This window comes from Giraffa tippelskirchi, chromosome 2 (assembly GCF_054371585.1).
Source record: "Giraffa tippelskirchi isolate mGirTip1 chromosome 2, T2T-mGirTip1v1.2.pri, whole genome shotgun sequence".
Classification (NCBI taxonomy): Eukaryota; Metazoa; Chordata; class Mammalia; order Artiodactyla; family Giraffidae; genus Giraffa; species Giraffa tippelskirchi.
The window spans coordinates 191,227,401-191,250,297 of record NC_137276.1 but is presented as its reverse complement, the minus strand read 5'-3'; the positions used below and the strand labels follow the sequence as shown (position 1 = coordinate 191,250,297).

General features: G+C 36.8%; 1 protein-coding gene across 2 annotated transcripts in view; it reads left to right on the top strand.

The window, feature by feature from the left end:
- EPHA6 (EPH receptor A6) overlaps positions 1-22,897 on the top strand; it is a 946,574-nt gene that overhangs the window by 614,621 nt on the left and 309,056 nt on the right. The gene's annotated exons all lie outside the window — the stretch shown is intronic.

The following is a 22,897-nucleotide window of genomic DNA, read 5'->3' as shown; positions in this document are numbered from 1 at the left end:
AGGGCTCCCTGTCCATCACCAACTCCCTTATATTAGATCAATAAAAACAGTGGTCAAGAGACAAACTCCACTGAAATGCACTTAAGTTTAAATATAGGTGCATGGGCTTGATTAGAAGCTCAAATTCATAGCCTCAATATATTAAAAACCTAAATGAGAGATAAGGAAAGTAAAGTGTTCCAAAGTCATGTAACATGGCATTAAATGCCTTGTTCATTCTAAACCCATCTCCACCATTGATTTTTTTTTATTATTATTATTTTGGAGATCCATCACATTGCTATCTTTGTAAGGATGATATACATGGTTTTTGCTATGTACTTCAGTGGAAAATATCTAACAATTTAATTACAATAAAAACAAGTTTCTATCATTGTTAAAATACCTATGTTTGTATAAGAATTCAATAATAGCAAATTTATTATAAAAATTCTTATATAAGAATTATAAAAATTCTATAACAATAATAATAGCTACCATTTGTTGAGCCTCTCATAGGTGCCAAAAATGATGTACAGTATTTTACATGTGTTATCTTATTTAAACATTTCAACATCCAATAAGACCAGTATTATTTTCCTAACTTTACTTATGAGAAGTCAGAAGCCTAGAGAAATTGAGCAGTTTGCCCAGATTCACATGGCTGGTAAGAAAGCTAAGCTACAATTAGAAAGTGAAGGATATCTTCTTCCAAGGCCTGTACTCTTAACTACTCTAGCATCCTGCCAAGTCCTTCTGTTTGATTATAAAATGCTAATGGTAAGACCACTAATTAGATCACAGTTCCCCCAGTTTATCACTCCCGAAAAGTGAGTACTTTAAACAAATTATCTTTTTAATTCTGACAAGATTATAACTCATTTTAGAAACTAAAGTAGCTTTATCCAAATCTTATAATCAATAAGTGGAGGTGCAGGATTAAAACCTTAGATACACTTGACAGCAGCAGACAGCAAAAGTCATGTTCTGAATTACTGACTTGTAAATGTCATGAAAGTGACTTTTATTCTACCCCTGAAGAGACAGAGTGTTTGAGACGAGTCTGGAAAAATATGTTTGTGTAAACCTGGATTTTGGGCACATAGAGTGACTCCCAAGTCAATTTACAGCCTGAAGGAAAATCATTTAAAGGATCATTTTTTATCTGGTTAGCTTTAAATTGCATTTTCAAAGCATGCTGTTTATATCCAGAAGAGAATTTCAGTGAATAATGTCATAGTAGGGTATGGTTAGGTTTACTATAAATTTAGGAATATAATGATATGAATCCCAACTGACAGCATCAGTCATTTTCTCTATACACTCTCCTAGGGCATCTTTAAATCTTGATAGTTTTTGTTTTTCTTTAGTACTGTCTGAACTATTGTAATGTCAACTTACTTTTTAAGTTCTCTCTTGTGTATTCTGTTTAATTAAGTGACTTTATAATGCTTAGAGATCGGATGTGAAGTGGGGAGGTGAAATTAGTTACTCTCTCATTTGACACACAGAGAAGGCAAAAGCACCCCACTCCAGTACTCTTGCCTGGAAAATCCCATGGACAGAGGAGCCTGGTGGGCTGCAGTCCATGGGGTCGCTAAGAGTCGGACACGACTGAACGACTTCACTTTCACTTTTCAGTTTCATGCATTGGAGAAGGAAATGGCAACCCACTCCAGTGTTCTTGTCTGAAGAATCCCAGGGATGGGGGAGCCTGGTGGGCTGCCGTCTATGGGGTCGCACAGAGTTGGACATGACTGAAGCGACTTAGCAGCAGCAGCAGCATTTGATACAGGTTCACATTTTTTGAAGTAAGTAAAATAAAGTAGTTTACAATGTAATCCTCTTTAGCCATATCTATTTTACTTTATTCAACATTTAGTTTACTAAAAACTAATGAGACAGCCATATAAAATAAGAAATAATTCCTTTCAAAATCATAATGTTTTTAATTAATTACTTGTGCTCTACACAGTGCAAGAGCTATCACCATGATTCCTCTTGCTGTTTTAGACCAGTGGTTGGATTTTTTTCTAGAGTCAGAATATACGAGTGGAAACTGACCAGCATGTTGAAAGAGTACTAATATGACTGGTGGCGCTATAAAAAGAGCCTCTCTGAGCTATAGCTACTGGGATCCCCTTTCCCTAAGTCTATAGAGCAACCTCAGTATATATGTTGTACAGGAAGAGAGAGAGAATCCATTGATATCTATGGATAAGTGGGTAGAAAGTCATATTTAGTTACAAAAGGAAAACCTTTTATGTTTTGATACTAACATTTCATATATCTGCCAGTCTCTCTTAGGACTAATTACATATAGCCAAATATTTAAAATAATAGTTTCACTAACAGCATTTATTGAATGGTTATTATGTACAGGTCTTTTTATTAGGCACTGTAATTGAACCCTCCCCATCTTTTTGGAATAGATTTAACAAATCACAATAAAATACAGAATCGGTAGTAAGAAATAAGAACATACGATATTCCATGTGGATCTTTTTGAAAGATAGGTGAAGGATAGATAGGTGTTAATTACAAGCTTTCTACTGTAAGAATTTTCTCAAAGTTAATATAAAATCCGTGTTATGCTCCAAAGTATCAAACTCACACACACACACACATATACACTAGTCAAGTACAGGCCTTTTTGGCTTATATGGATGAAACAACAGAAAATTTTATCTGCCTCATATTTGTTTTTATTTCTGAGCTCATTTTTCTGGAGAAAAATGTGCTTCTTTCAACAAAGAAAATAGGAGAATTAAAATTGAAAAGTTATTTACATAGCCAATAATGTTACCCATATTCTTACAAACTGCTTGAAAAACCATATTTGATTCAATATTAACAAAATCTGTGAAAATCATACCTACATTGTTAAAAATAAATAATGATAAGAAATAAAACATTTGTTTTTATTTAAAACACCACCATTATTTATCTGATATTCAAATGTATTTTACAGAAACAAAAAATACTTTTTTAGGTTCATTTTTGAAACCAAAATAAGATATATCCTGCTATATTGCAGTTAAATTAAACATTTTACTTATATACTATAAGAGAACTTGTGAAGCTGTCAGAAGGTAGGAGAACCCATAGCTTAAAGCCAGTTTTTGAAAGAAAACTGGGACTTTACATGTAATTTACCTCTTCCATTGCCTTAATGGTTATTTAGATGATCCAGGAGACTTAATATACAGTCAGCATATAAACAATTCAATTCTTTTCCCCTAAAAGATTAATTATACATTAAATTTTAACAAAATGTAAATTTAGTTTTCCACTGTAAGCTACCTGAAGCACTTTTATAGCACAAAAGCCAGATCTGTACACTATTATTTACCAAAAGTAGTAACAATGGACTAGATTTATATCACTTAAATAACCACATAAAAATCATTATGATTAGCATTAACTAACCAAAGTATAAATTATTGAATCATGGTATTTCAAATTAGAACCTTCTGTCTTACATGTTTATACAAAACGTGTTACATAGATACAAATGAATAAATTTAATAGCTTAGTTATTTTGAAAACATCCATAAAATTTAGCTATTTTTGGTATGTTTTCATATATAAGCAATTTGGTTAGCTGTAACAATTTATGGATGGGAAATGATCCTGAAAATTAAGGTGCAAGATTGTGTTTCTAATTTCTTCCTTAATCTATTTTTCATGCCCTCATTTGACTAATTTTTCTGTACTCAACTTTCTATACCCTTAAAAACTACAAATCATTAGATATTTTCTACTGCACAGTATGTGAATTTCTCAACAAATATTCAAGTCTTCTCCTCATCTAATCCAAATTGACATCGTTTCTGTCCTATCTCCCTCTAGTTCACATACACCCTGGGAAAATATATAAATGCTTCATACATGAAATTTTCTGACTGTTCATCATATCTAAGCTGCATCTGTGAGTTCCAGCTGAAATATTCAGAAACCTATCACATTCAAAATGGTCAGTCCGCTCACATGCTACCCCACCTAAAGTGTTTTTGATCAGTCCAGTGAAAAATAATCACTCTTTCCTCAGACTTTCTATATTTTATTGTGTGAGGGCTTAATTCTTCACTAAATTGTTAGCTCCTTGAGGTCAAGAACTGTAACCTGTGTATCTTTGTGTCTCATAAAATGTCTTATGCATAATTTCTAATACACATTTAATTAAATATATGAAGAATGTATAACTTCAAAATATGGAAGAATAGCATGTTCCCTGCCAGTCAAAAAGAAAAGAATCAAATAATTTTCTTTGCCACAGGTAAGCAATACTGCTTGCTATATTTTGGATAATAAGCTGTAACTGATTTGAATGGTGTAGAAATATGATGTATGCCTTTTTAATTACAAATTAATTGTTAGTTCTAAAGTTTGGAGGCATTTGAAGTAGAGTAAAATGTTTTTTTTGTTCTTAAATAGATTTTCCTCCTTTAAAAAAAAATCTCTACTGTGTTTGATCCAGTCTATTTGTTGAAACCCAATCTGGACTACTTAATTACCAAGAATGAAATTAGCTACATCATTATTAACAGGCGCTAGAAATTTGGGGATGATTATTAATGGTGAAGCATGAAGCAGAAAGAGGACCAGCTGACCCTGGTGGACTAATAAAAAGTTAATTAATCAGGCAGGAGGCAGATTTCATATTTATGAGTCTGCTCAGAGGAGGATGAATTCCAGTATATGAGACTTTAATTTGAAATAATTTTCAATCAATAACACACTTTCAATGTTGGCAGCCATAGCTATCTAAATGCAAACATCAGTAGGAAAGGAAAATTTTCTAGCAGTTAGGTTGTTTGAATATAAATTGTCCTACCTTATGATACAGTGAAGACCTCTCATAAGACTTTTTGCTGAAGCTAGCTAGATGCTTTTTCAGCATGTCATAAAAGAAATCCATACTTTGGTGATAGAAGTTTAAGGTAACTTCTAACGTTTATATTTTATAACAACAGATCATATTTATTGAGTTATAATTAGGCTTCAAATACTATTTAATTATTTGTGGCTACTAATATACTTACAACCTTTGAAGGGGGTGCTATTATCAGGCCTATTCTATGGATTGGAAAACTGAGATATAAAGAAGTTTAATAACTTACCAGGTCCCTACAACTAGTAAGTGTTGAAATGGGGATATAACGGCATCAAGTCCTTTTCATGCTCAGAATTTGGACTGAGTTCCCTTTCTACCCATTCAGTGTTTTTACTTTTCTAATTCAGGTTGCTCACTACTTCTAATTTTCTACATGATTATTTTTTATTCTTACCTCCAATTCTCCACCCTCCTTTAACTAATAATATTGCTCCTTAAAATAATATGTGATTGATTTTCAGAAGACTGTAATTATTGACAAATCATTATGCATTAACTTCAGAGGGTTATGTGTGTTTTAAAATAGATTTATCGATTAATGAACATATGGTAGACCTAATGTGGCACTATAGAGGGGCAAAATGATGCAGTCAGTTTGATTACCTTAAATGTGCAGAGATTTGCTGAAGAGCAACTATTTGCATAAAAAATAGAAGTATCTCTTTAAGAAGCCTGCATTGACAAAAAAGATATTTTGTTTCAGTTTTGCATGGATCCAATAAAGATTTTAAATGATGAGAACCTGGCTTATGTACCATAAGACAGATTGAAAGCCTTAATATGAAAAATATTAAAGATTATAACTTTGCTAAATGGGCTGGAAAGAAAATTATTAACTGTTAACAGGTACTTAGAAGTTGTAAAATGTGTATATCAATGTGCAGTGTTACAATTTGGATCAAATCTAAAGGGGAATGAACAATCAGCGATGGATCTATTTATTAGAATATAGTTTTTAAGGCAATAACCTATAGCAACATAAACAAAAATATGATTTCTTTGGGATATAAGCTGTCATTCCTTGGCTGGAATTTTTTTTAAATCAAGTGAAAGTGAAGTAGCTCAGCTGTGTCCGACTCTTTGTGACCCCGTGGACTGTAGCCTATCAGGCTTCTCCGTCCATGGGATTTTCCAGGCAAGAGTACTGGAGAGGGTTGCCATTTCCTTCTCCAGGGGATCTTCCCAACCCAAGGATCGAACCAGGATCTCCCGTATTGCAGGCAGACGCTTTTACCCTCTGAGCCACCAGGGAAGCTCTTTAAATCAAGAGCCATTCCCTATTAAATCAAGAGCCATTTCCTATTCATTTTTGTACCTTATGTATGCTTTGCATGTGCCTGCAAATACAAAAAAGAAAGACAAAGATAAATAATATACATTCTCTGTCTTCAAGAAGCTCACAACTAACCTCACTAGAAGCTCTCATAACAGAGTTCCTTATTTATGTCATTCCTAAAGTCTAATTTTAATTTGACTTGATTTGAGATAAGATGGATTTTTTTCTATCAGTCATCATATAAATTGCCTGAATTTTTCTGTCAAGCTATTCAACTTTACAACCTTGAATTCTTTAACAGAGCAAAAAGCATTCTTAAGACATTTCAAATTGCTCTAAATTTAGTGAAAAATATATTCCCCATGTAATACTTGAATATTTAGAGTCATTCTTTCAGCTATACAAATCAGCTTTATTGACTTATGTTGTGAAGTGGCTTTTTTTTAATGTCATATTTTAGTTGTTGGAAAAGCATCAAGGGCAAAGTGAAGAAAACCTAATCTCTTAATATAACCATATGGAACCTATCCAGAACTCCTGGTATGATTCTTAATTATGGTTGACCTCTCACCCTCATCTGGTGCATGATCATGTACTATTCTCAAGGTGGGGTTGAATTGTGATGTTCAGTTATTGCTTCTATAATGCATTTAGGGTAATTCTGACTAGCATAGTGTGTTGTCCAATGGCAATACATAGATGTGGTTCTTACAGCAAAGGTAGAAACACATGATGTTGGGATCAAAGTGTCCTTTAGAAGCCATGGACTACAAGGGTGATACAGCCCAGAGCCTTGGTTCTTTTCATAACTTTATTTCCTGTTTCTCAATTGAATTCTATCCACCTGGTAATCTGTCATTTTCAGAGCCAAAAAACAAAAAAATGTGAGTTGAATGAAAGAGTTGTCAAAATGTCCAAGTCAGGTGAAAAGTACTTTATGTAAAATATATAAATACTAAACATTATCTGCCAATGTCAAAACATAAAGATATACATAGTTTGAATTTTATTTGCCACAGTACCAATATGCAATAAAAAATAATTTTAAATAATAGAATGTACCATCTTTTAACTGTATATTAACCCAACATAAGGCATCTATCTGTTTTTGCCTTTATCTTATGGTGAAGTCATAATACTGAAAGGACAGATATTTATAAAATAAACCCAGCCAGCTCTACCACGGCCAGTGTGAAGAATTAAGAAGCAGCTTAAGTATTTGTGTTACACATAACTTTTTCAAGGGAAACAGTAGTTCAGTGAATTTAAATTGAGTAACAGGAATTCTTGGCAAAATAACAGGAGCCATTTAAAAGATTTAGCTGTGTATTCACAAACCTGAGCAAGACATGCGTGAGTGTGTTACTGACTATGCCACAGGCAAAGGAGCAAAGCATGGCAACCTTGCCACCAGATATAAAAGAGCTGATTCACAACAAACTGAATTCCATATTCTCTTAAGTGTTTGGAACACTGATTGCCCTTTAAAAATGCTTTTGCACTGTAAGTATTTTTAAATTAAACAGTTATTTTATATGTGCGGTATACAAAACAGGAAAGCACATTGAATGATTTTTTTTTTCAACAGTTTCAACTTTTCTGTAAACAAGTAACATTGTAATATAACTTACTGAAGTTAGCATACATATGTATATGTATATATTTTTATATATGTGTATGTGTGCATGCATGCTAAGTCACTTCAGTCGTGTCCAACTCTTTGTGACCCCATGGACTTTTGCCCACCAGGCTCCTCTGTCCATGAGATTCTCCAGGCAAGAATACTGGAGTGAGTTGCCATGCCCTCTTCCAGGAGATCTTCCCACTCAGGGTCAGAACCCATTGCTTATGTCTCCTGCATTTGTAGGCAGGTTATTTATCACTAGTGCCACCTGGCAAGCCCATGTATGTGTATGCTGTGCTGTGCTCGGTGGCTCAGTGGTGTCCAACTCTTTGCGACCCCATGGACAGGCTTCTCTGTCCATGGGGATTCTCCAAGCAAAAATACTTGAGTGGGTTGCCAAGCCCTCCTCCAGGAGATCTTCCCAACCCAGGGATCAAATCCAGTTCTCCCACATTGCAGGTGGATTCTTTACTGTCAAAGCCACCAGGGAAATCCAAGAATAGAGTGGGTAGCCTATCCCTTCTCAAGGGGATGTTCCTAACCCAGGAATCGAATTGGGGTCTCCTGCATTGCAGGCGGATTCTTTACCAGCAGAGCTACCAGGGAAGCCCCATATATGTGTAACAGTTCAGTTGTTAAGTCGTGTCCAACTCTTTGTGACTCCATGGACTGCAGCCCGCCAGGCTTCCCTATCCATCACCAACTCCCAGAGCTTGCTCAAACTCATGTCCATTGAGTCGGTGATACCATCCAACCATCTCATCCTCTGTTGTCCCCTTCTCTTCCTGCCTTCGATCTTTCCCAGCATCAGGTGCTTTTCTAATGAGTCAGTTCTTCACATTAGGTGGCCAAAGTATTGGAGTTTCAGCTTCAGCACCAGTCCTTCTAATGAATATTCAAGACTAACTTCCTTTATGATTGACTGGTTTGATCTCCTTGCAGTCCCATATATACATACATAATATATTCATATATGATGTACATATGTCCTACATTTATACACACTTCCTATCCTCATTCTGAGATGAAGGAATAATATTGGCAATGTTTCCAATGTTGTTGCATGAGTTTTTATCCTTGGAAGTAAAAGGGTTTATTTCTAACTTTGATACCAAGTTTGTTCCTAAATTTGACATAATGAGAAGGAAAGTAAAGGGCATTTGAAAGGAAGCAGCAAACGCTAAAGCACACAGAAGAATGTTCAGTTGTTCAATTTATTTCTTCATTCCTTCACTCAATCAAAAAAAAATATTAATAAGGGCCAGATATAGAGGCAAGCACTGGGAATTCAAAGATGAGAAGAATAAACTTGTTCCTGGCTTTCACAAAAGCTAATTGAGAGGTTCAGAAAATTACACAAGGTTACAATACAGGGTTACATGTGACGCTTCAAGGAGCACACATGAAAAACCCAAATATGTCAAGGAAAGTTTCCAAAATAGTAATATGCCTTGAAGGAGACTTTAAAGTTAAATAAAACTTCACTGTGGAAATTATGGGGATGGAGGGTGGGATGAGAGGGTTGGGGAATCGCTCATGTGTGCAGGTAGAGATGAAATTGTATCAGACTTTCTAGCAACAGAAAAAAAAAAATTCAATATGCTTAGGACTGTGGTCCTCAAAGTGTGAATGCGGCACCAGAAGCATCCAGCTACACCTGGGAACAGGTTAGAAATGCTGCTTTTCAGACCCTAACTCACACTTACTGAATCAGAAACTCTGGAGTCCGGGGGTCGACCGAGCATTCTGTTTTAACGAGCCCTCCAAGTAATTCCAATGCATGCTTTACTTAGAAAACCAGCAACTTCATCAGAAGGTGCAAACGATAAGGGTAAGGAATGACAGGGTGATAATCTTGGTATAGGAAACATAGGATAAGGGGCTGGATTCATAGGCAGGGCCCATATCATGGTATCTGTTTATTTTCTTGCCACTGAAGCTAAAACCTTCTTGAGTTTTTATTTTTCTTCCAGTTGTCTGTTGTTTTGGAGACAGAGAAGCCTGTCTGAGCAAGCTTTCCATAACTGACTTTTCTGAAACCGTTGCTAATACATCTGATTATTTCATCACCTTTACTTCATCCACCCTAAAAATAAATCCTTCCAAATATATTTTCATTTTCATAACTATAGCTGTCATAACTTCCAAATTCCCTAGAGACAATTTTAGCCTTAAAAAATCACCCTTACAGAATGTGCTGGAACCTTGGGAATCATCCATTTAAATTCTAACACATGCTTTCTATCTGCCAGCATGTGAGTCTGCATATTTCTCCTTGACAGTTCATATTTGGTTTCTGGACTTTCAAGACACAGTGAATTATGACCTGCTCACCAGAGCCTCTTGAGAAAACTGGAGCTGAGCCATCCTATCCCAAACCTTCAAATGAAAGTTGGTCAGTTGAAGAAGTCCTGGAAATTAAGTTATCTGGGACACTCCATGAATCTCGATATCATAGAAGTAAAGGTGCTATGTTAGAAAGTTAGACACCAAGATTAATGCGCCACACGACTGTGTCACTGACTGGCCCCAGGCTAGGTTACTCAGTTGTATGTTTTAATTGATAAAGGAAAATGGTATATTCAGGTAGAAAACACAGGACTTGGTATCTTGGCTCATAAGGATTCTCCACTATAGACTTTAATTCCTCATCAATTAAATAAAGGTAATGTGCCAAATTATCTTCTCTTGCTATAAAAATGAGAAACTTCCTAGTGAAGTGATTTAGCACTTGGGCCAGATCAGTCTGCATCAGCATCCAAGCTCTGCTACTCTCTAGGTATTAGACCCTGAGGAGGGCAATTTAGTTTGTTTAAGTTTTAATTTTCTCATCAGGACTAAAAATGTATTCATTTGTTTGTACACTGATTCATTCAGCAAGTATCTGTGAGAAGCTCTTCTGCATCTTTACTAAGTGCTATTCTACATGCACTTTCCCAGGAGGCACTAGTGGTAAAGAACCCACCTGCTAATGCAGGAGATATAAGAGACATGGGTGCGATCCCTGGGTTGGGAAGATCCTCTGGAGGAAGGCATGACATCCCACTCCAGTATTCTTGCCTGGAGAATCCCACGGTCAGAGGAGCCTGGCAGGCTACAGTCCATGAGGTTGTGAAGAGTTGGACATGACTGAAACGACTTGACACGCACACATTCTACATGCTAGAAATAAAGCAAAAACAAAGATTCCTGCTCTTCCATAGCTTATGGAAGGAGAGAAAGAGAGGAGAAAGACAATACACAAGCAGTAAGTATAATATTTAGAATGTCAGGTGATGCAGAGCTAATGTGTGTTACCTCAATCTCTCCTTTAGGAGAGCACTCAGCTTTTTCTTTTGGCTCATGGGAGCACTGCTTGCTGAAGACTTAACGGCTGAATTCCTTATGGGGTACTGCCTCTGTTCAAAAGAGGTTATATGCCTCTTTCCCCAAGGGCAGCCAGAGTTGAAAACTTGCTTAATGAGAGGCACAAAGATTAGTCTCATCACTTCAATTCAGGACAACTCTGAAGGGCCAATTCAGCTCCAGAACTACCTAAGATTGGCTGAGGTCTTTCTAGCCACCACATCGCAGTTCAACTACTCCATTTTCCCATTTCTGCTTCTCTTACTCTCCTACATGTCCATGATGAGGTCACTCTTCAGTAAACCTACAGCATGCAGAGACCCATAGAAGAGTCTGTGTCCCAGGAAACTCCCATCTAGGAAAGATGATGGGAGGGGCTCTGGAGAAGAGTAAAGCTGAAAGGAGGTTTGGGAGTGACTCCCTCCTGTTGTGGTTATGAAATGTTAACTCTCATTTTAACCTTAATTATCACTGAACTTGACCGCTGACAAAAATGTCATAGAAAAGGGCCTTGCCCTTGGTCATGAAGAAAAGGAAAGATGTAAGGAAAAGCATAAGGAACAAGGACATTTTTATGATACCAACTGATTAGAGCAATTCCATTTGGCAGATAGTTTACAGATAAATAGACAACTAAAGAATAGCAATGAAGAAGAATTATGGTTAAAAGCTCAAGCTTTGCACTGCATCCTGGATTTAAATCTTTTTTTAAAAACTTATTTTTTTATTGGAGAGTTTTTGTTGTTGTTGTTTATTCTCTGTTATGTCTGACTCTTTGCAACCCCATGGACTATAGGCCACCAGGCTCCTCTGTCCATGGGATTTCTCAGGCAAGGATACTGGAGTGGGTTGCCATTTCCTTCTCCAGAGGATCTTCCTGACCCAGGGATCAAACCCACTTTTCCTGCATTGTCGGATAGATTCTTTACGTTTAAGTCACCAGGAACCCTGTATTGGAGTTTAGTTGATTAACAATGTTGTGTTTCAGTTATCTGTATACATGTATCTATTCTTTTTCAAATTCTGTTCGCATTTAGGCTGTTGCATAATATTGAGCAGGGTTCTCTGTGTTATTACTACTTTCTAGACATCAGATTTGAGTAAGTCAGTTAGCCACCCTATGTCTCAGTTTCTGAGTTTGAAAATGGGGAGAAGAATGCCACCTACTTTCTAGTGTTCTTCTGAGTATGCAGTGTAAAATTCTTAGCAGATTATCCAGCCTCATGTGGTTAGAGCTCACTAAGTAATGGTTATTAATACTGACTCTGAAGTGAAGTGTTAGTCTCTCAGTCATGTCCGATCCTTTGTGACTCCATGGACTGGAGCTCACCAGGCTCTTCTGTCCATGGGATTTCCTAGGCAAGAATACTGGATTGGATAGCCATTTCCTTCTCCAGGAGATCTTCCTGACCCAGGGATTGAACCCTAGTCTCCTGCCTTGCGCACATACTCTTTACTGTGTGAGCCACCAGGGAAGCTCAATACTGACGTCATTGGTATTAATTTTCAACTCTGACATTACATTTCAGCAAATTCAGTACTAAAAAAAACAAAATAAAACAATATTCTTCACTGTCTTATTGCATGTAGACATTCTACAATAGCAACCAAGTCATTCTCTGATTCTTCCCTCTGGCATTTATTTTTCACGCCCATTTTTAGCTTAGTTTGAGATTAGTTTGGCTCGTTTTAGTGTTGGTGTTTGCTTAATTTTTACAGGTAACATATAAGGATGAGTGAGATTACCCAAGATGAGCTGACCGTCCAAGGCTTAAGCATTGAAAGAAAGCGAAGTTGCTCAGTCATGTCTGACTCTTTGCGACCCCACGGACAGTCGCCTACCAGGCTCCTCCGTTCATGGAATTTTCCAGGCAAGAGTACTGGAGTGGGTTGCCATTTCCTTCCCCAGAGGATCTTCCCAACCCAGGGATTGAACCTGGGTCTCCCAAATTGCAGGCAGACGCTTTACCATCTGAGCCACCAGGGAAGCCTAGCCAAGGAAGCTCCACACTTCAACTTGTGAGATATCAGATCTTACTCAGCATAGTGGGCAAATCAGGGAGTCTCCATCAGTCCCACTGCAGCAATATTATCTTGTGGACCCCAAACCACTGTCTCTCCTGTTTCAATGTAATCAAATTATTTATGGGTCAGACTACCTTTCTTTTAAATATTTAAATTACAAAAAGTCAAGTGTCTACAGGCAATGTAGCATAAAGGTTAGAAGGTCATACTCAAAAATAGACTGTTTTTGTTTATCTGGTTCTGCCATTTCTATCTGCATAACCATGGGCAGGTTACTTAAACTCTGTGCCTTAATTTCTCCAAGGATAAAGTGAAGCTAAAAATACTACTGTATCATATGATTGTTGTGAAGATTAAATGAATCGGTACCTGTGAAGTGTTTAAAACTGAATGGCATATGAAAGCACTTTAAACAGTGTTTGTTGTAGTAATTACTACCCTTCTTCTGAGGGAGCCTCCTTCACTGAGTGCAGTATAAATTTCTGAGTGAACCTGTGATAGAAAAAGAAAGGAAAAGAATTAAGAAGGAAGAAAAAGAATGTAATTCTGGCAAGAATGCTCATTTACGGTACCCTCTGTGGAATCCTTTTCAGTTTTCAAGTAGAAATGACATGATTTATGTACCCATAACCACCTACCCCACTATAAATTTTAAAAAATTAAATAAATAACTAAACAAACAATTTCCTTGTAAAAGAATGTGCAACCCACAGAAAATCATATGTACCTATATATTGAAAACTATGCTTTTGGCTCAGAATAGATATTAGTTATGTTATGACTTCTGTAAGTAATAAGCATAGAATATCTTATTTAATGAAGAATTTTTACTTTTTCAAATTATGGAATAAATGCAGGTTGAGAATTTTTAACTTTTATCAAGTCACATTTTTACTTGCAAAATGACTATAAGGAGGCCTACTCCATTCTTTTCCAAATTAACCTAAAGTTGCCTGGCCAAACAGAGCACCAAGTGGAAACATACCAAGGAGATTTGGGTTATCTAATTGCCGTTAGCACATTCTTCTTTTTTCTGCCATGTTCTGTACTGCAGCTCAAAATGCCTTTTCAATTGTTGACAGCTAATTTCTGTCCATTAGAGAACTACTTCTCACTGTTTGCATTTATCCATCTTAGGAGCTGCATCTTTTTATAACCAGCTATTTGTCTTTTTGTCATTTTCTCTCTCTCTTCTTGCTTAACTGTCCACTGATATGATAGATTTCAAATTATATTAAACATAAACATGTAGTTAAGATATGCAACTCACACCCATGGTCATTTTCTTTTAAGTTATGCACCTTAACAATTGCTATTTACTTTCAAGGATTTTAAAAGTATATCATTTGTAATTAGACTCTATCCTTCCTTGAGATTATTAATAGAAGCAGGCAATATAAATTTAATGAGTTTTTATTAAAAACATACTTTTGCATATGAAACTGTCTCTGTCACCATTTCCCCTAGTGTTCTCACTGCCAAAGATAGACAAATACTTTACAGAAAATGAAGGTCAAAAGTAAGTAAATAAAAAGTTGATAGGGTAATTCTATTCTTACCTTGATCAGTGACATCGAGAGACTGCTAAGGCCTTAGAACTTGTATACATAAGAAGAGAAGGGGTGTCTTACTTGGCCCATGACTGGGAAGGTAGTTGTGAGAGTCTTATATGCAACCTTAGCTTAAGACTTTCATTAGCTTATATTCTGGAAATCAGGGGATTAGGACAAGTGAAGAATGTCAATACTCAGTACGGAAAATAAAAGCAATTTGGCAAATACTTTCTGTCAATCTTCAGAAGAGAAGCAATATAGAAAAAGTCACTGGAAACTACCTAGATTATACACACCTCCATTGCTGGGGGTAAGCAGTGGTACTTAACACATGAGTCAATACAGTAAACATGGAATTTAGAAATTCTTCTCATGGGTTTTAAAGGAGAATAGACATGAACCTCTATTACACTTTTTGCTAATTATCTAGAATTACTTAAAATATTGTTTAACAGAATGCACCCAGACATATAAGTAACTAATGTAAAATCACTAATATCATTCATTAGACGTAAGAGAGAATTACAATTAAAGTTACATTTTATGTTTTAGGAATAAAGCTGAATGCTTGCAGCTGTAAATAACATGACTTTTCCCACATATATACCAACATATCTAAATTGCCCTTAATTTTTATAAAAATGCTTTCGCAGAAACTTTGATTAACTAAACAGAGGATTGTTGGTTTTTTACTTGCATTTCTCTCCCCCCTAAAAACTATTCAAGACAGTTTAAAATACATGTAAAAGAATGTTTCATAAATTAGTACTAGAAGTAAAAGATTAGTTCCATAGAAACAAGAAAGAACAAGTCTTGTCTTGATAGTTATTACTAGCAACGTATGTGTGCACCATCTCTACCTCTGAGACTTCTGGCAGCAGCAGAGACTAGAGAAGTGGTCACACTCTTAATATTAAGCCCAAATGCTGTAGGAAAGGAGGGAGTTGAGATTAATGGCCTCAAGCAGAGTTTTTTTCACCGAATGCAGAAGTTTGTTTCATGTGATGTTTTCTGATTACAACTTTTAATAAAAGCAGACCTGACCGAGGTGAAGCACCACTGATTAAAGGTGGCTTTTCCATTGGTATATCATGAGCTAAGTTAACAAAAAAGAGATACAATAATATGCCAGGTAGGACTAGAGTGGAAATGTGGGTAGTAAACCTAGGCTTCAAAAAGGGCTGAAACAAGAAATCAGAAAACTCTTGAAATGAAAGGCAGTCAGTCTTTCTCTTGGTCTACACAACCACGCATCTCTGTTTCTCTCTCTAAAGACTAGTTTTACCTGTCTGTGTTCATTTAGGAAAGGATATCTATCTGCCCCATGGCTTGCAAATTTGCATTTCCCCTTCATATCAATCATGCATTAAAATTGGCAAATACTGTGAATCCTATCCCAAATTCCTGGAAGAGAGGCCATGAGTGACCCAGTTTGAGTCAGGTCTCCATCCCTAATCCAATTCATGTCTGGGAGCCTGAGCCAGAGAGAACAGTCTTCCAAGACCCTACCCTGGGGTGGAGGCAGTTTTCAGAGACAGGACTGAAGAGATATCCTAAGAGATGCTTGGAAAGTGAAAGTGAAAGTCACTCAGTTATGTCCCACTCTTTGTGACCCCATGGACTATACAGTCCATGGAGCTCTCCAGGCCAGAACACTGGAGTGACAGTCTTTCCCATCTCCAGAGGATCTTCCCAACCCAGGGATCTAACTCAGGTCTCCCACATTGCAGGCAGATTCTTTACCAGATGAGCAACAAGAGAACCCTTACTAAAATTTTAAGGCCAGTCTTTAATGAGTGCTTAGATTCTCTATTCTTGTATTGAGGGATGATGTACATGCTTAAAAAATAAGATGAAGAAGATGCAGAAATCTTTCCACTATTAAGGCCAAGATATCCAACCAATATTTTTGCTTATGTGAAAATAAAACCTCCCCACATTCGCACTGAAATGGGCTGCAGGCAAAGCAAAGACTGTCCTTAGGAAGCAGATTTGGATGTGCTCCCAGAGTTAAGCATTTGTAGACTGAAAGCCTAGAGTTTCACACCACAGGGTACTGTGGAAAGAAGATGATTCTGGCCTGGAAAACTTTCAAAGCAGGTGTTCCAAGTCATCAAAAAGAAGTCCAAGGAGAACCGCTCCCATATGTATTGAGTTGCATAGTTGTGCAGCATGCTTTCTAGGATAAGCCATGGGAAAAGTATGTTGTACAAAATAGAATAGGTGGACTAGTTTGTAGACTTTTGATCAATTACCTTTTGTCTACCAAAGAAAATGATTTTAGTTTTGATAAAGTTGATGATTATATAATTGTTTATGACAGTAGTAAATTGGCAGAGTTATTTATATCCAGAAACCAATTCTAGTTTTTGAAAATGAAACCCAGGTCATCAACATATTGAAATAGATTTATCATTTTGTCTACCAAGATGGCATATATGCAGTTTGTCTACAATCCGTATTGAATTGTGAAGATACTGATTTAAAAGATGAATAAATAAAACACAGTACTGGTTCATATTACATGAAATTGTTCATGGGTATGTCAGAAAACTAAGATCATGGCATCTGGTCCCATCACTTCATGGGAAATAGATGGGGAAACAGTGTCAGACTTTATTTTTGGGGGCTCCAGAATCACTGCTGATGGTGATTGCAGCCATGAAATTAAAAGACGCTTACTCCTTGGAAGGAAGGTTATGGCCAACCTAGATAGCATATTGAAAAGCAGAGACATTACTTTGCCAATAAAAGTCCATCTAGTCAAGACCAAGACTATGGTTTTTCCAGTGGTCATGTATGGATGTGAGAGTTGGACGGTGAAGAAAGCTGAGTGCCGCAGAATTGATGCTTTTGAACTGTGGTGTTGGAGAAGACTCTTGAGAGTCCCTTGGACTGCAAGGAGATCCAATCAATCCATCCTAAAGGAGATCAGTCCTGGGTGTTCATTGGAAGGACTGATGTTGAAGCTGAAACTCCAGTACTTTGGCCACCTCATGCGAAGAGTTGACTCATTGAAAAAGACCCTGATGCTGGGTAGGATTGGGGGTGGGAAAAGAAGGGGACGACAGAGGATGAGATGGTTGGATGGCATCACTGACTCGATGGACATGGGTTTGGGTAGACTCTGGGAGTTGGTGATGGACAGAGAGGCCTGGCGTGCTGCTATTCATGGGGTCGCAAAGAGTCGGACACGACTGAGCGACTGAACTGAACTGAACTGTCAGAAAACTTTTCCCTTTTAGTTCACCATTCTTTTATTTTTTAATGTTTTTAAAAGCTTTTTTTATTTACTTATTTTATTTTTTAGCTGTAGTGGGTCTCCGTTGCTGCTCGTGGGCTTTCTCTGGCTGTGGTGACTCCTCATTGCAGTGGTCTCTCTTGTTGCAGAGCAGGAGCTCTAAAGTGCTTGCTCAGTAGTTGTGGCACATGGGCTTAGTCTGCAACATGTGAAATCTTCCCAGACCAGGGATCAAACTCATGTCCCTTGCATTGCAAGGCAGATTCTTAATCACTGGACCACCAGGGAAGCCCTAGTTTACCATTCTTTTAGAGTGGTATTTACTGTTCATGTTTTCAGAATCATAATACTAAGCCTCAGTTTTAAGTTAACTTGATTCTCTAGGCAAGAAAGGAAAAATTTAGTGAGAGGTCAATATGCAAAGCAAAGAGTCTTATTTTCTTGAAAATAATGGCGGTAAATAGTAGAGTAACACTGTGCCTAGCTTCTTGCTTCCAATACGGAATATTTAACTTGGAAACTTCAGTTGTGGTCTCTGGGAAAGCATAACATAAATAATTGAGGGACACTCAGAAAATTGAATCGAGCCATAGTTTTGTAGGACTACGGCCTTTTTAAAAATAGGGTTGCATGGAAACACTGCTGCTGCTGCTGCTAAGTCACTTCAGTCGTGTCCGACTCTGTGCGACCCCATAGATGTCAGCCCACCAAGCTCCCCCGTCCCTGGGATTCTCCAGGCAAGAATACTGGAGTGGGTTGCCGCTACTATATGTAAGATAGATAGCCAGTGGGAATTTGCTGTATGACTCAGGGAGCTCAAACTGGTGCCCTGTGACAACCTAGAGGGGTGGGATGGGGTAGGAGGTGGGAGGGAGGCTCAAGAAGAAGGGTACATATGTATACCTATGACTGATTCATGTTGATGTATGGCAGAAACAACACATAATTGTATATAATTATACAATTATCCTTCAATTAAAAATAAATTAAAAAAATAAATAAAATAAAAAGGATTGATTCTCCTTAAATCTTTCAGAACCAGTTATAGTGACTGGTTAAAGGTTGAGGTAAATGGTTTGGTGTTACTCAGAACAGGCTTCAAACAATTTCAAGCAATGATCAAAAACTTACCATCCAACTTACTCACTTTCAGAGGATAATCAAATGAGTTCTGACATAAGGAGTAGCAGGTTCCTATCAGATGCCTGGGATCTAAATTGCTTAGGACACAGTGCTTGGGCCCATAAAACGGAGAGAAATTACACTCACACCCCAACATTGCTGGTTTCTGTGCTTTCATAAGATACTTCTATTGAAGCCATACGAGGGAAAACTGTAGTCGCAAATCTGCTTTATCATTAATGAGAAAATGAAGTAAAAGTCTTCCACAGGAATTTGTTTAGATCCAGATTTGGTGGTAATGAGTTTATAATTAGATGGGCTTAAATTGGGCAGATTTTTCCACAATCTGATTTTAATATGCTGTCATGCTCAACTTGCCAGAAATGTCAGTTCATTTGTTTTTATTTTTGGTTTGTTTTTACATCCATGCAAATTTTTTCCCCCTGAATCTAATCTGTCTGTTAAATAAAAAAGGAATCTTCAGGCAGAGAACTTGATATTCTTTGTTTAACAAAAAGTTATTTTATAAAAGTAACCCTCCCCCAACCCATTTCACCTTATCCTTCCAATCCTATCCATCTAGTTGTGGGGAAAAACATACTCAAGAGGCTGTATTCAACATCAATTTAAAAAAAAATGTAAATGAAGATAGGAAATATCCAGCTCATGCAACATAATAAGCAATGAGAATTTTTTTCTTGGAAATATAAAAGCCACTTTTCTTGGAACTATAAAGACCCACTTACTCTCCCTTCCCTGTGTATTAGGATATTGTTGTTGTTAACTGGTTGCTCAGTCATGTCCAACTCTTTGCAACCCCATGGATTCAACCCACCAGGCTCCTCTGTCCATGGGATTTCTCAGGCAAGATTACTGGAGTGGGTGGCCATTTCCTCCTCCGGGAGATTTTCCTGATCCAGAGATCGAACCCGTGTCTCCTGCATTGGCAGGCGGATTCTTTACCACTGAGCCACCAAGAAAGCCCGTATTAGGATATGTATGTGAATAAATACAACCAAATTCTTCCCTCTTTGGTTTATTATATTAAATAGGACTATCAATTTCAAGTAACAAAACCCTGATTGGCTTAATGAAAAGTGAGATTCAGGCTGAATCCAGGCTCTCCAACTATGTTCTCAGTACTTTCTCTCTCTCACTTCTGCTTTCTTCTCTGTTGGATTTATCTTCAGGCAGATCCTTCCCATATATTTGCAAGAGTTATATCTCCAGTAAGGCAATTTTGATGAAACTCACATCTCCAATACCTCTACTTCTGAACCTGAGTATGAATGGTAACTTGAGAAAAACATAAGCACACTGACTGATGTCAATTTAAATTTTCGTGATCCACCCTTTGCCTCTCTCTTTCCAACCTCCAGTTCAGCCTCTGATCTATGTCTCAGACATCCCAAAGTACACAGAAACAACTCCTCAAGATGTTGAGCTATTTTGTGTCTCCAGATTTGTGATACCATTTCTTCAAACTAGAATGTCCCAATATCTATTCATCACCTTGGTGACTGCATATTTAATCATTCCAGTCAGAATCACCTTTGTAAACCCTCTTTCACTTCTTCCTGTCAAGGTTATTACTCTCATACTCTTATCACATGACCTTCATACATACCTCCATTTTAGCAACAATTTTGCCATACCACAATTAAAGGCTTACATCTCTAACCCCTTCACTGAAGAGAAACTACTGTGAGAACAGGAAAATATACTTTAGTGCTTGTTTTTGTTTGTTTGTTTCCCAAATGCTTATATCATAGTGTTTAGCACATTCTAAATGGTTAGTATTTTTGTCGTTTTTGAATGGATAATGAGTCAGTGAGTGAGAATTTCCTCAAGAAATCCTATGGAACATTTTCTAAATAATCAATGTGTGTTTTTATCAGGATTTTTTCTTTAAATATTTTTTCTAAAAAGTAGATTCTAAATAAATCTTTTATAAGCCTTGTGAAACTTATGATCTCTATACATTTAATTACAAATCTTCTTACCTTAAATCACACTAACCTTTATATTAAAAAGCTATAACCTCAGATGCATATATATGCCTGTACTGTGCTGTGTGCTGTGCTTACTCACTCAATCATGTCTGATTGTTTGCGACCCCATGAACGTTAGCCCACAAGGCTCCTCTGTCCATGGGGATTCTCCAGGCAAGAATACTGGAGTGGGTTGCTATGCCCTCCTCCAGGGGATCTTTCCAACCCAGGGATCAAACCCATATCTCCCGCATTGCAGGCAGATTGTTTACCGTCTGAGCCACCAGGGAAGCCCATATAATATACATCTACCTACCGTAATGCAAATACCAACTATTATTATTATGATACTTGTTGAACAGTATTTGAACATAACAGATTCCAGATCAGTAATCCAGAGAATTTGTGAAATTTATAAGGAAATTCTATTCCACACTTGATGGGTTTTTTTTTTAATGATAAAATATGTATTTTGGGAACATGAGTATTTCAATTGCAAAGAAATGTTATCAAAGACTTATCACAGCTTCCAATAACTATATGAAATATAGACAATTACAAATTAAATTCTTGACATTTAGAATGTTAACAATAGTACCAAGTGTTTAAATGCCTTGATCTCTTTTCACTGTTCTTTGATACTTATCACATGAAGCCTACCTGTAGCAAGGCATGCTGACCATTTATTAATGCAGACAAAAATCCCTTTAAAAAAAAATGACAGAAAGTGTTTCATCATGCTGCACTACGTGCTTCTGCCTCTCCATCAAGTTTTACCAAACTCACATTTTCCAATTATCCCTGTATCATTTGGCATTGTTATCTGACAAGTAAATTAAGGTCATCAAAAAGAGTGAATCTTGAAATCTTTTGTATCCCAATGTAGCCACAGTTTGAATTACTGAATTGCATTGTTTCTGGAGAAATGACAGAACAGTGGAGGAAAGCACGTATGTGAAATCATTTTCTGAAAAAGTATAATCCCAGCTAAGGGTCTTTATGTCAACAGAAATGTTTCATTAGGTTTGTTTCCATCAAGCTGAGAAGAGAATTCAGTAACTGGCTCACTAAACTGAATCAGAGTCTCTTGCTATTCTCTCTCTCTGTAAGTCAATCTTAGGGATATTTTTCTTGTTGGTAGATGGCATCAAAAGTTGAATGAATATAAAACACACATGTTAATACAATGTCAGGCAAAACCTCTTCTGCTAAATAGCTACTTCATTTAAAGCCTAGGCTGGGATATTTGAATGAAGAAATTTACTCACACTATTTTAATTTATTTCAGAGCATATTAAATGCCAAAATACAAAGGTATAAGGGAATTCTTGTGTCACTAGAACATTTTAGGCATTAACATTACCAAACAAATCACATATGAAAATTTTCCTTTAGTCAGAGGCTAATATCTAGAATGTGTTCTTTATCTTTTCTTTATGAAAGCATACATACATACATTTATTAATCCCTTTGCTAATCCCATGTGATACAGAAAGGCAAATGATATTGTTTCTGCCCTCAAAAAGCTTATGATATATTTGAAATGAGCCAAAAAAAAACCCCAGAAATCTTCAGAAAATGAATCATTTTAGATAGTTGAAGTTTTCAGACACAGGTTTGGTCTTTAAATTATTATTTTTATAATTTTTAAATATATTGAAGGGAAATTTTTTTCTAATCATGCATCCACATACTCCTGTCCTTCTATATAGAATATCTTAGACATATCTCAGCATGTTTTAGTTGACCTTGGCTGACCATAGTAATGTATTGAGTTCTGACATAGTGAGTCCATTGGTGCTCCTTGAATTTTATAGGGCTGTTTGATCCTAAACTCCTGCCTC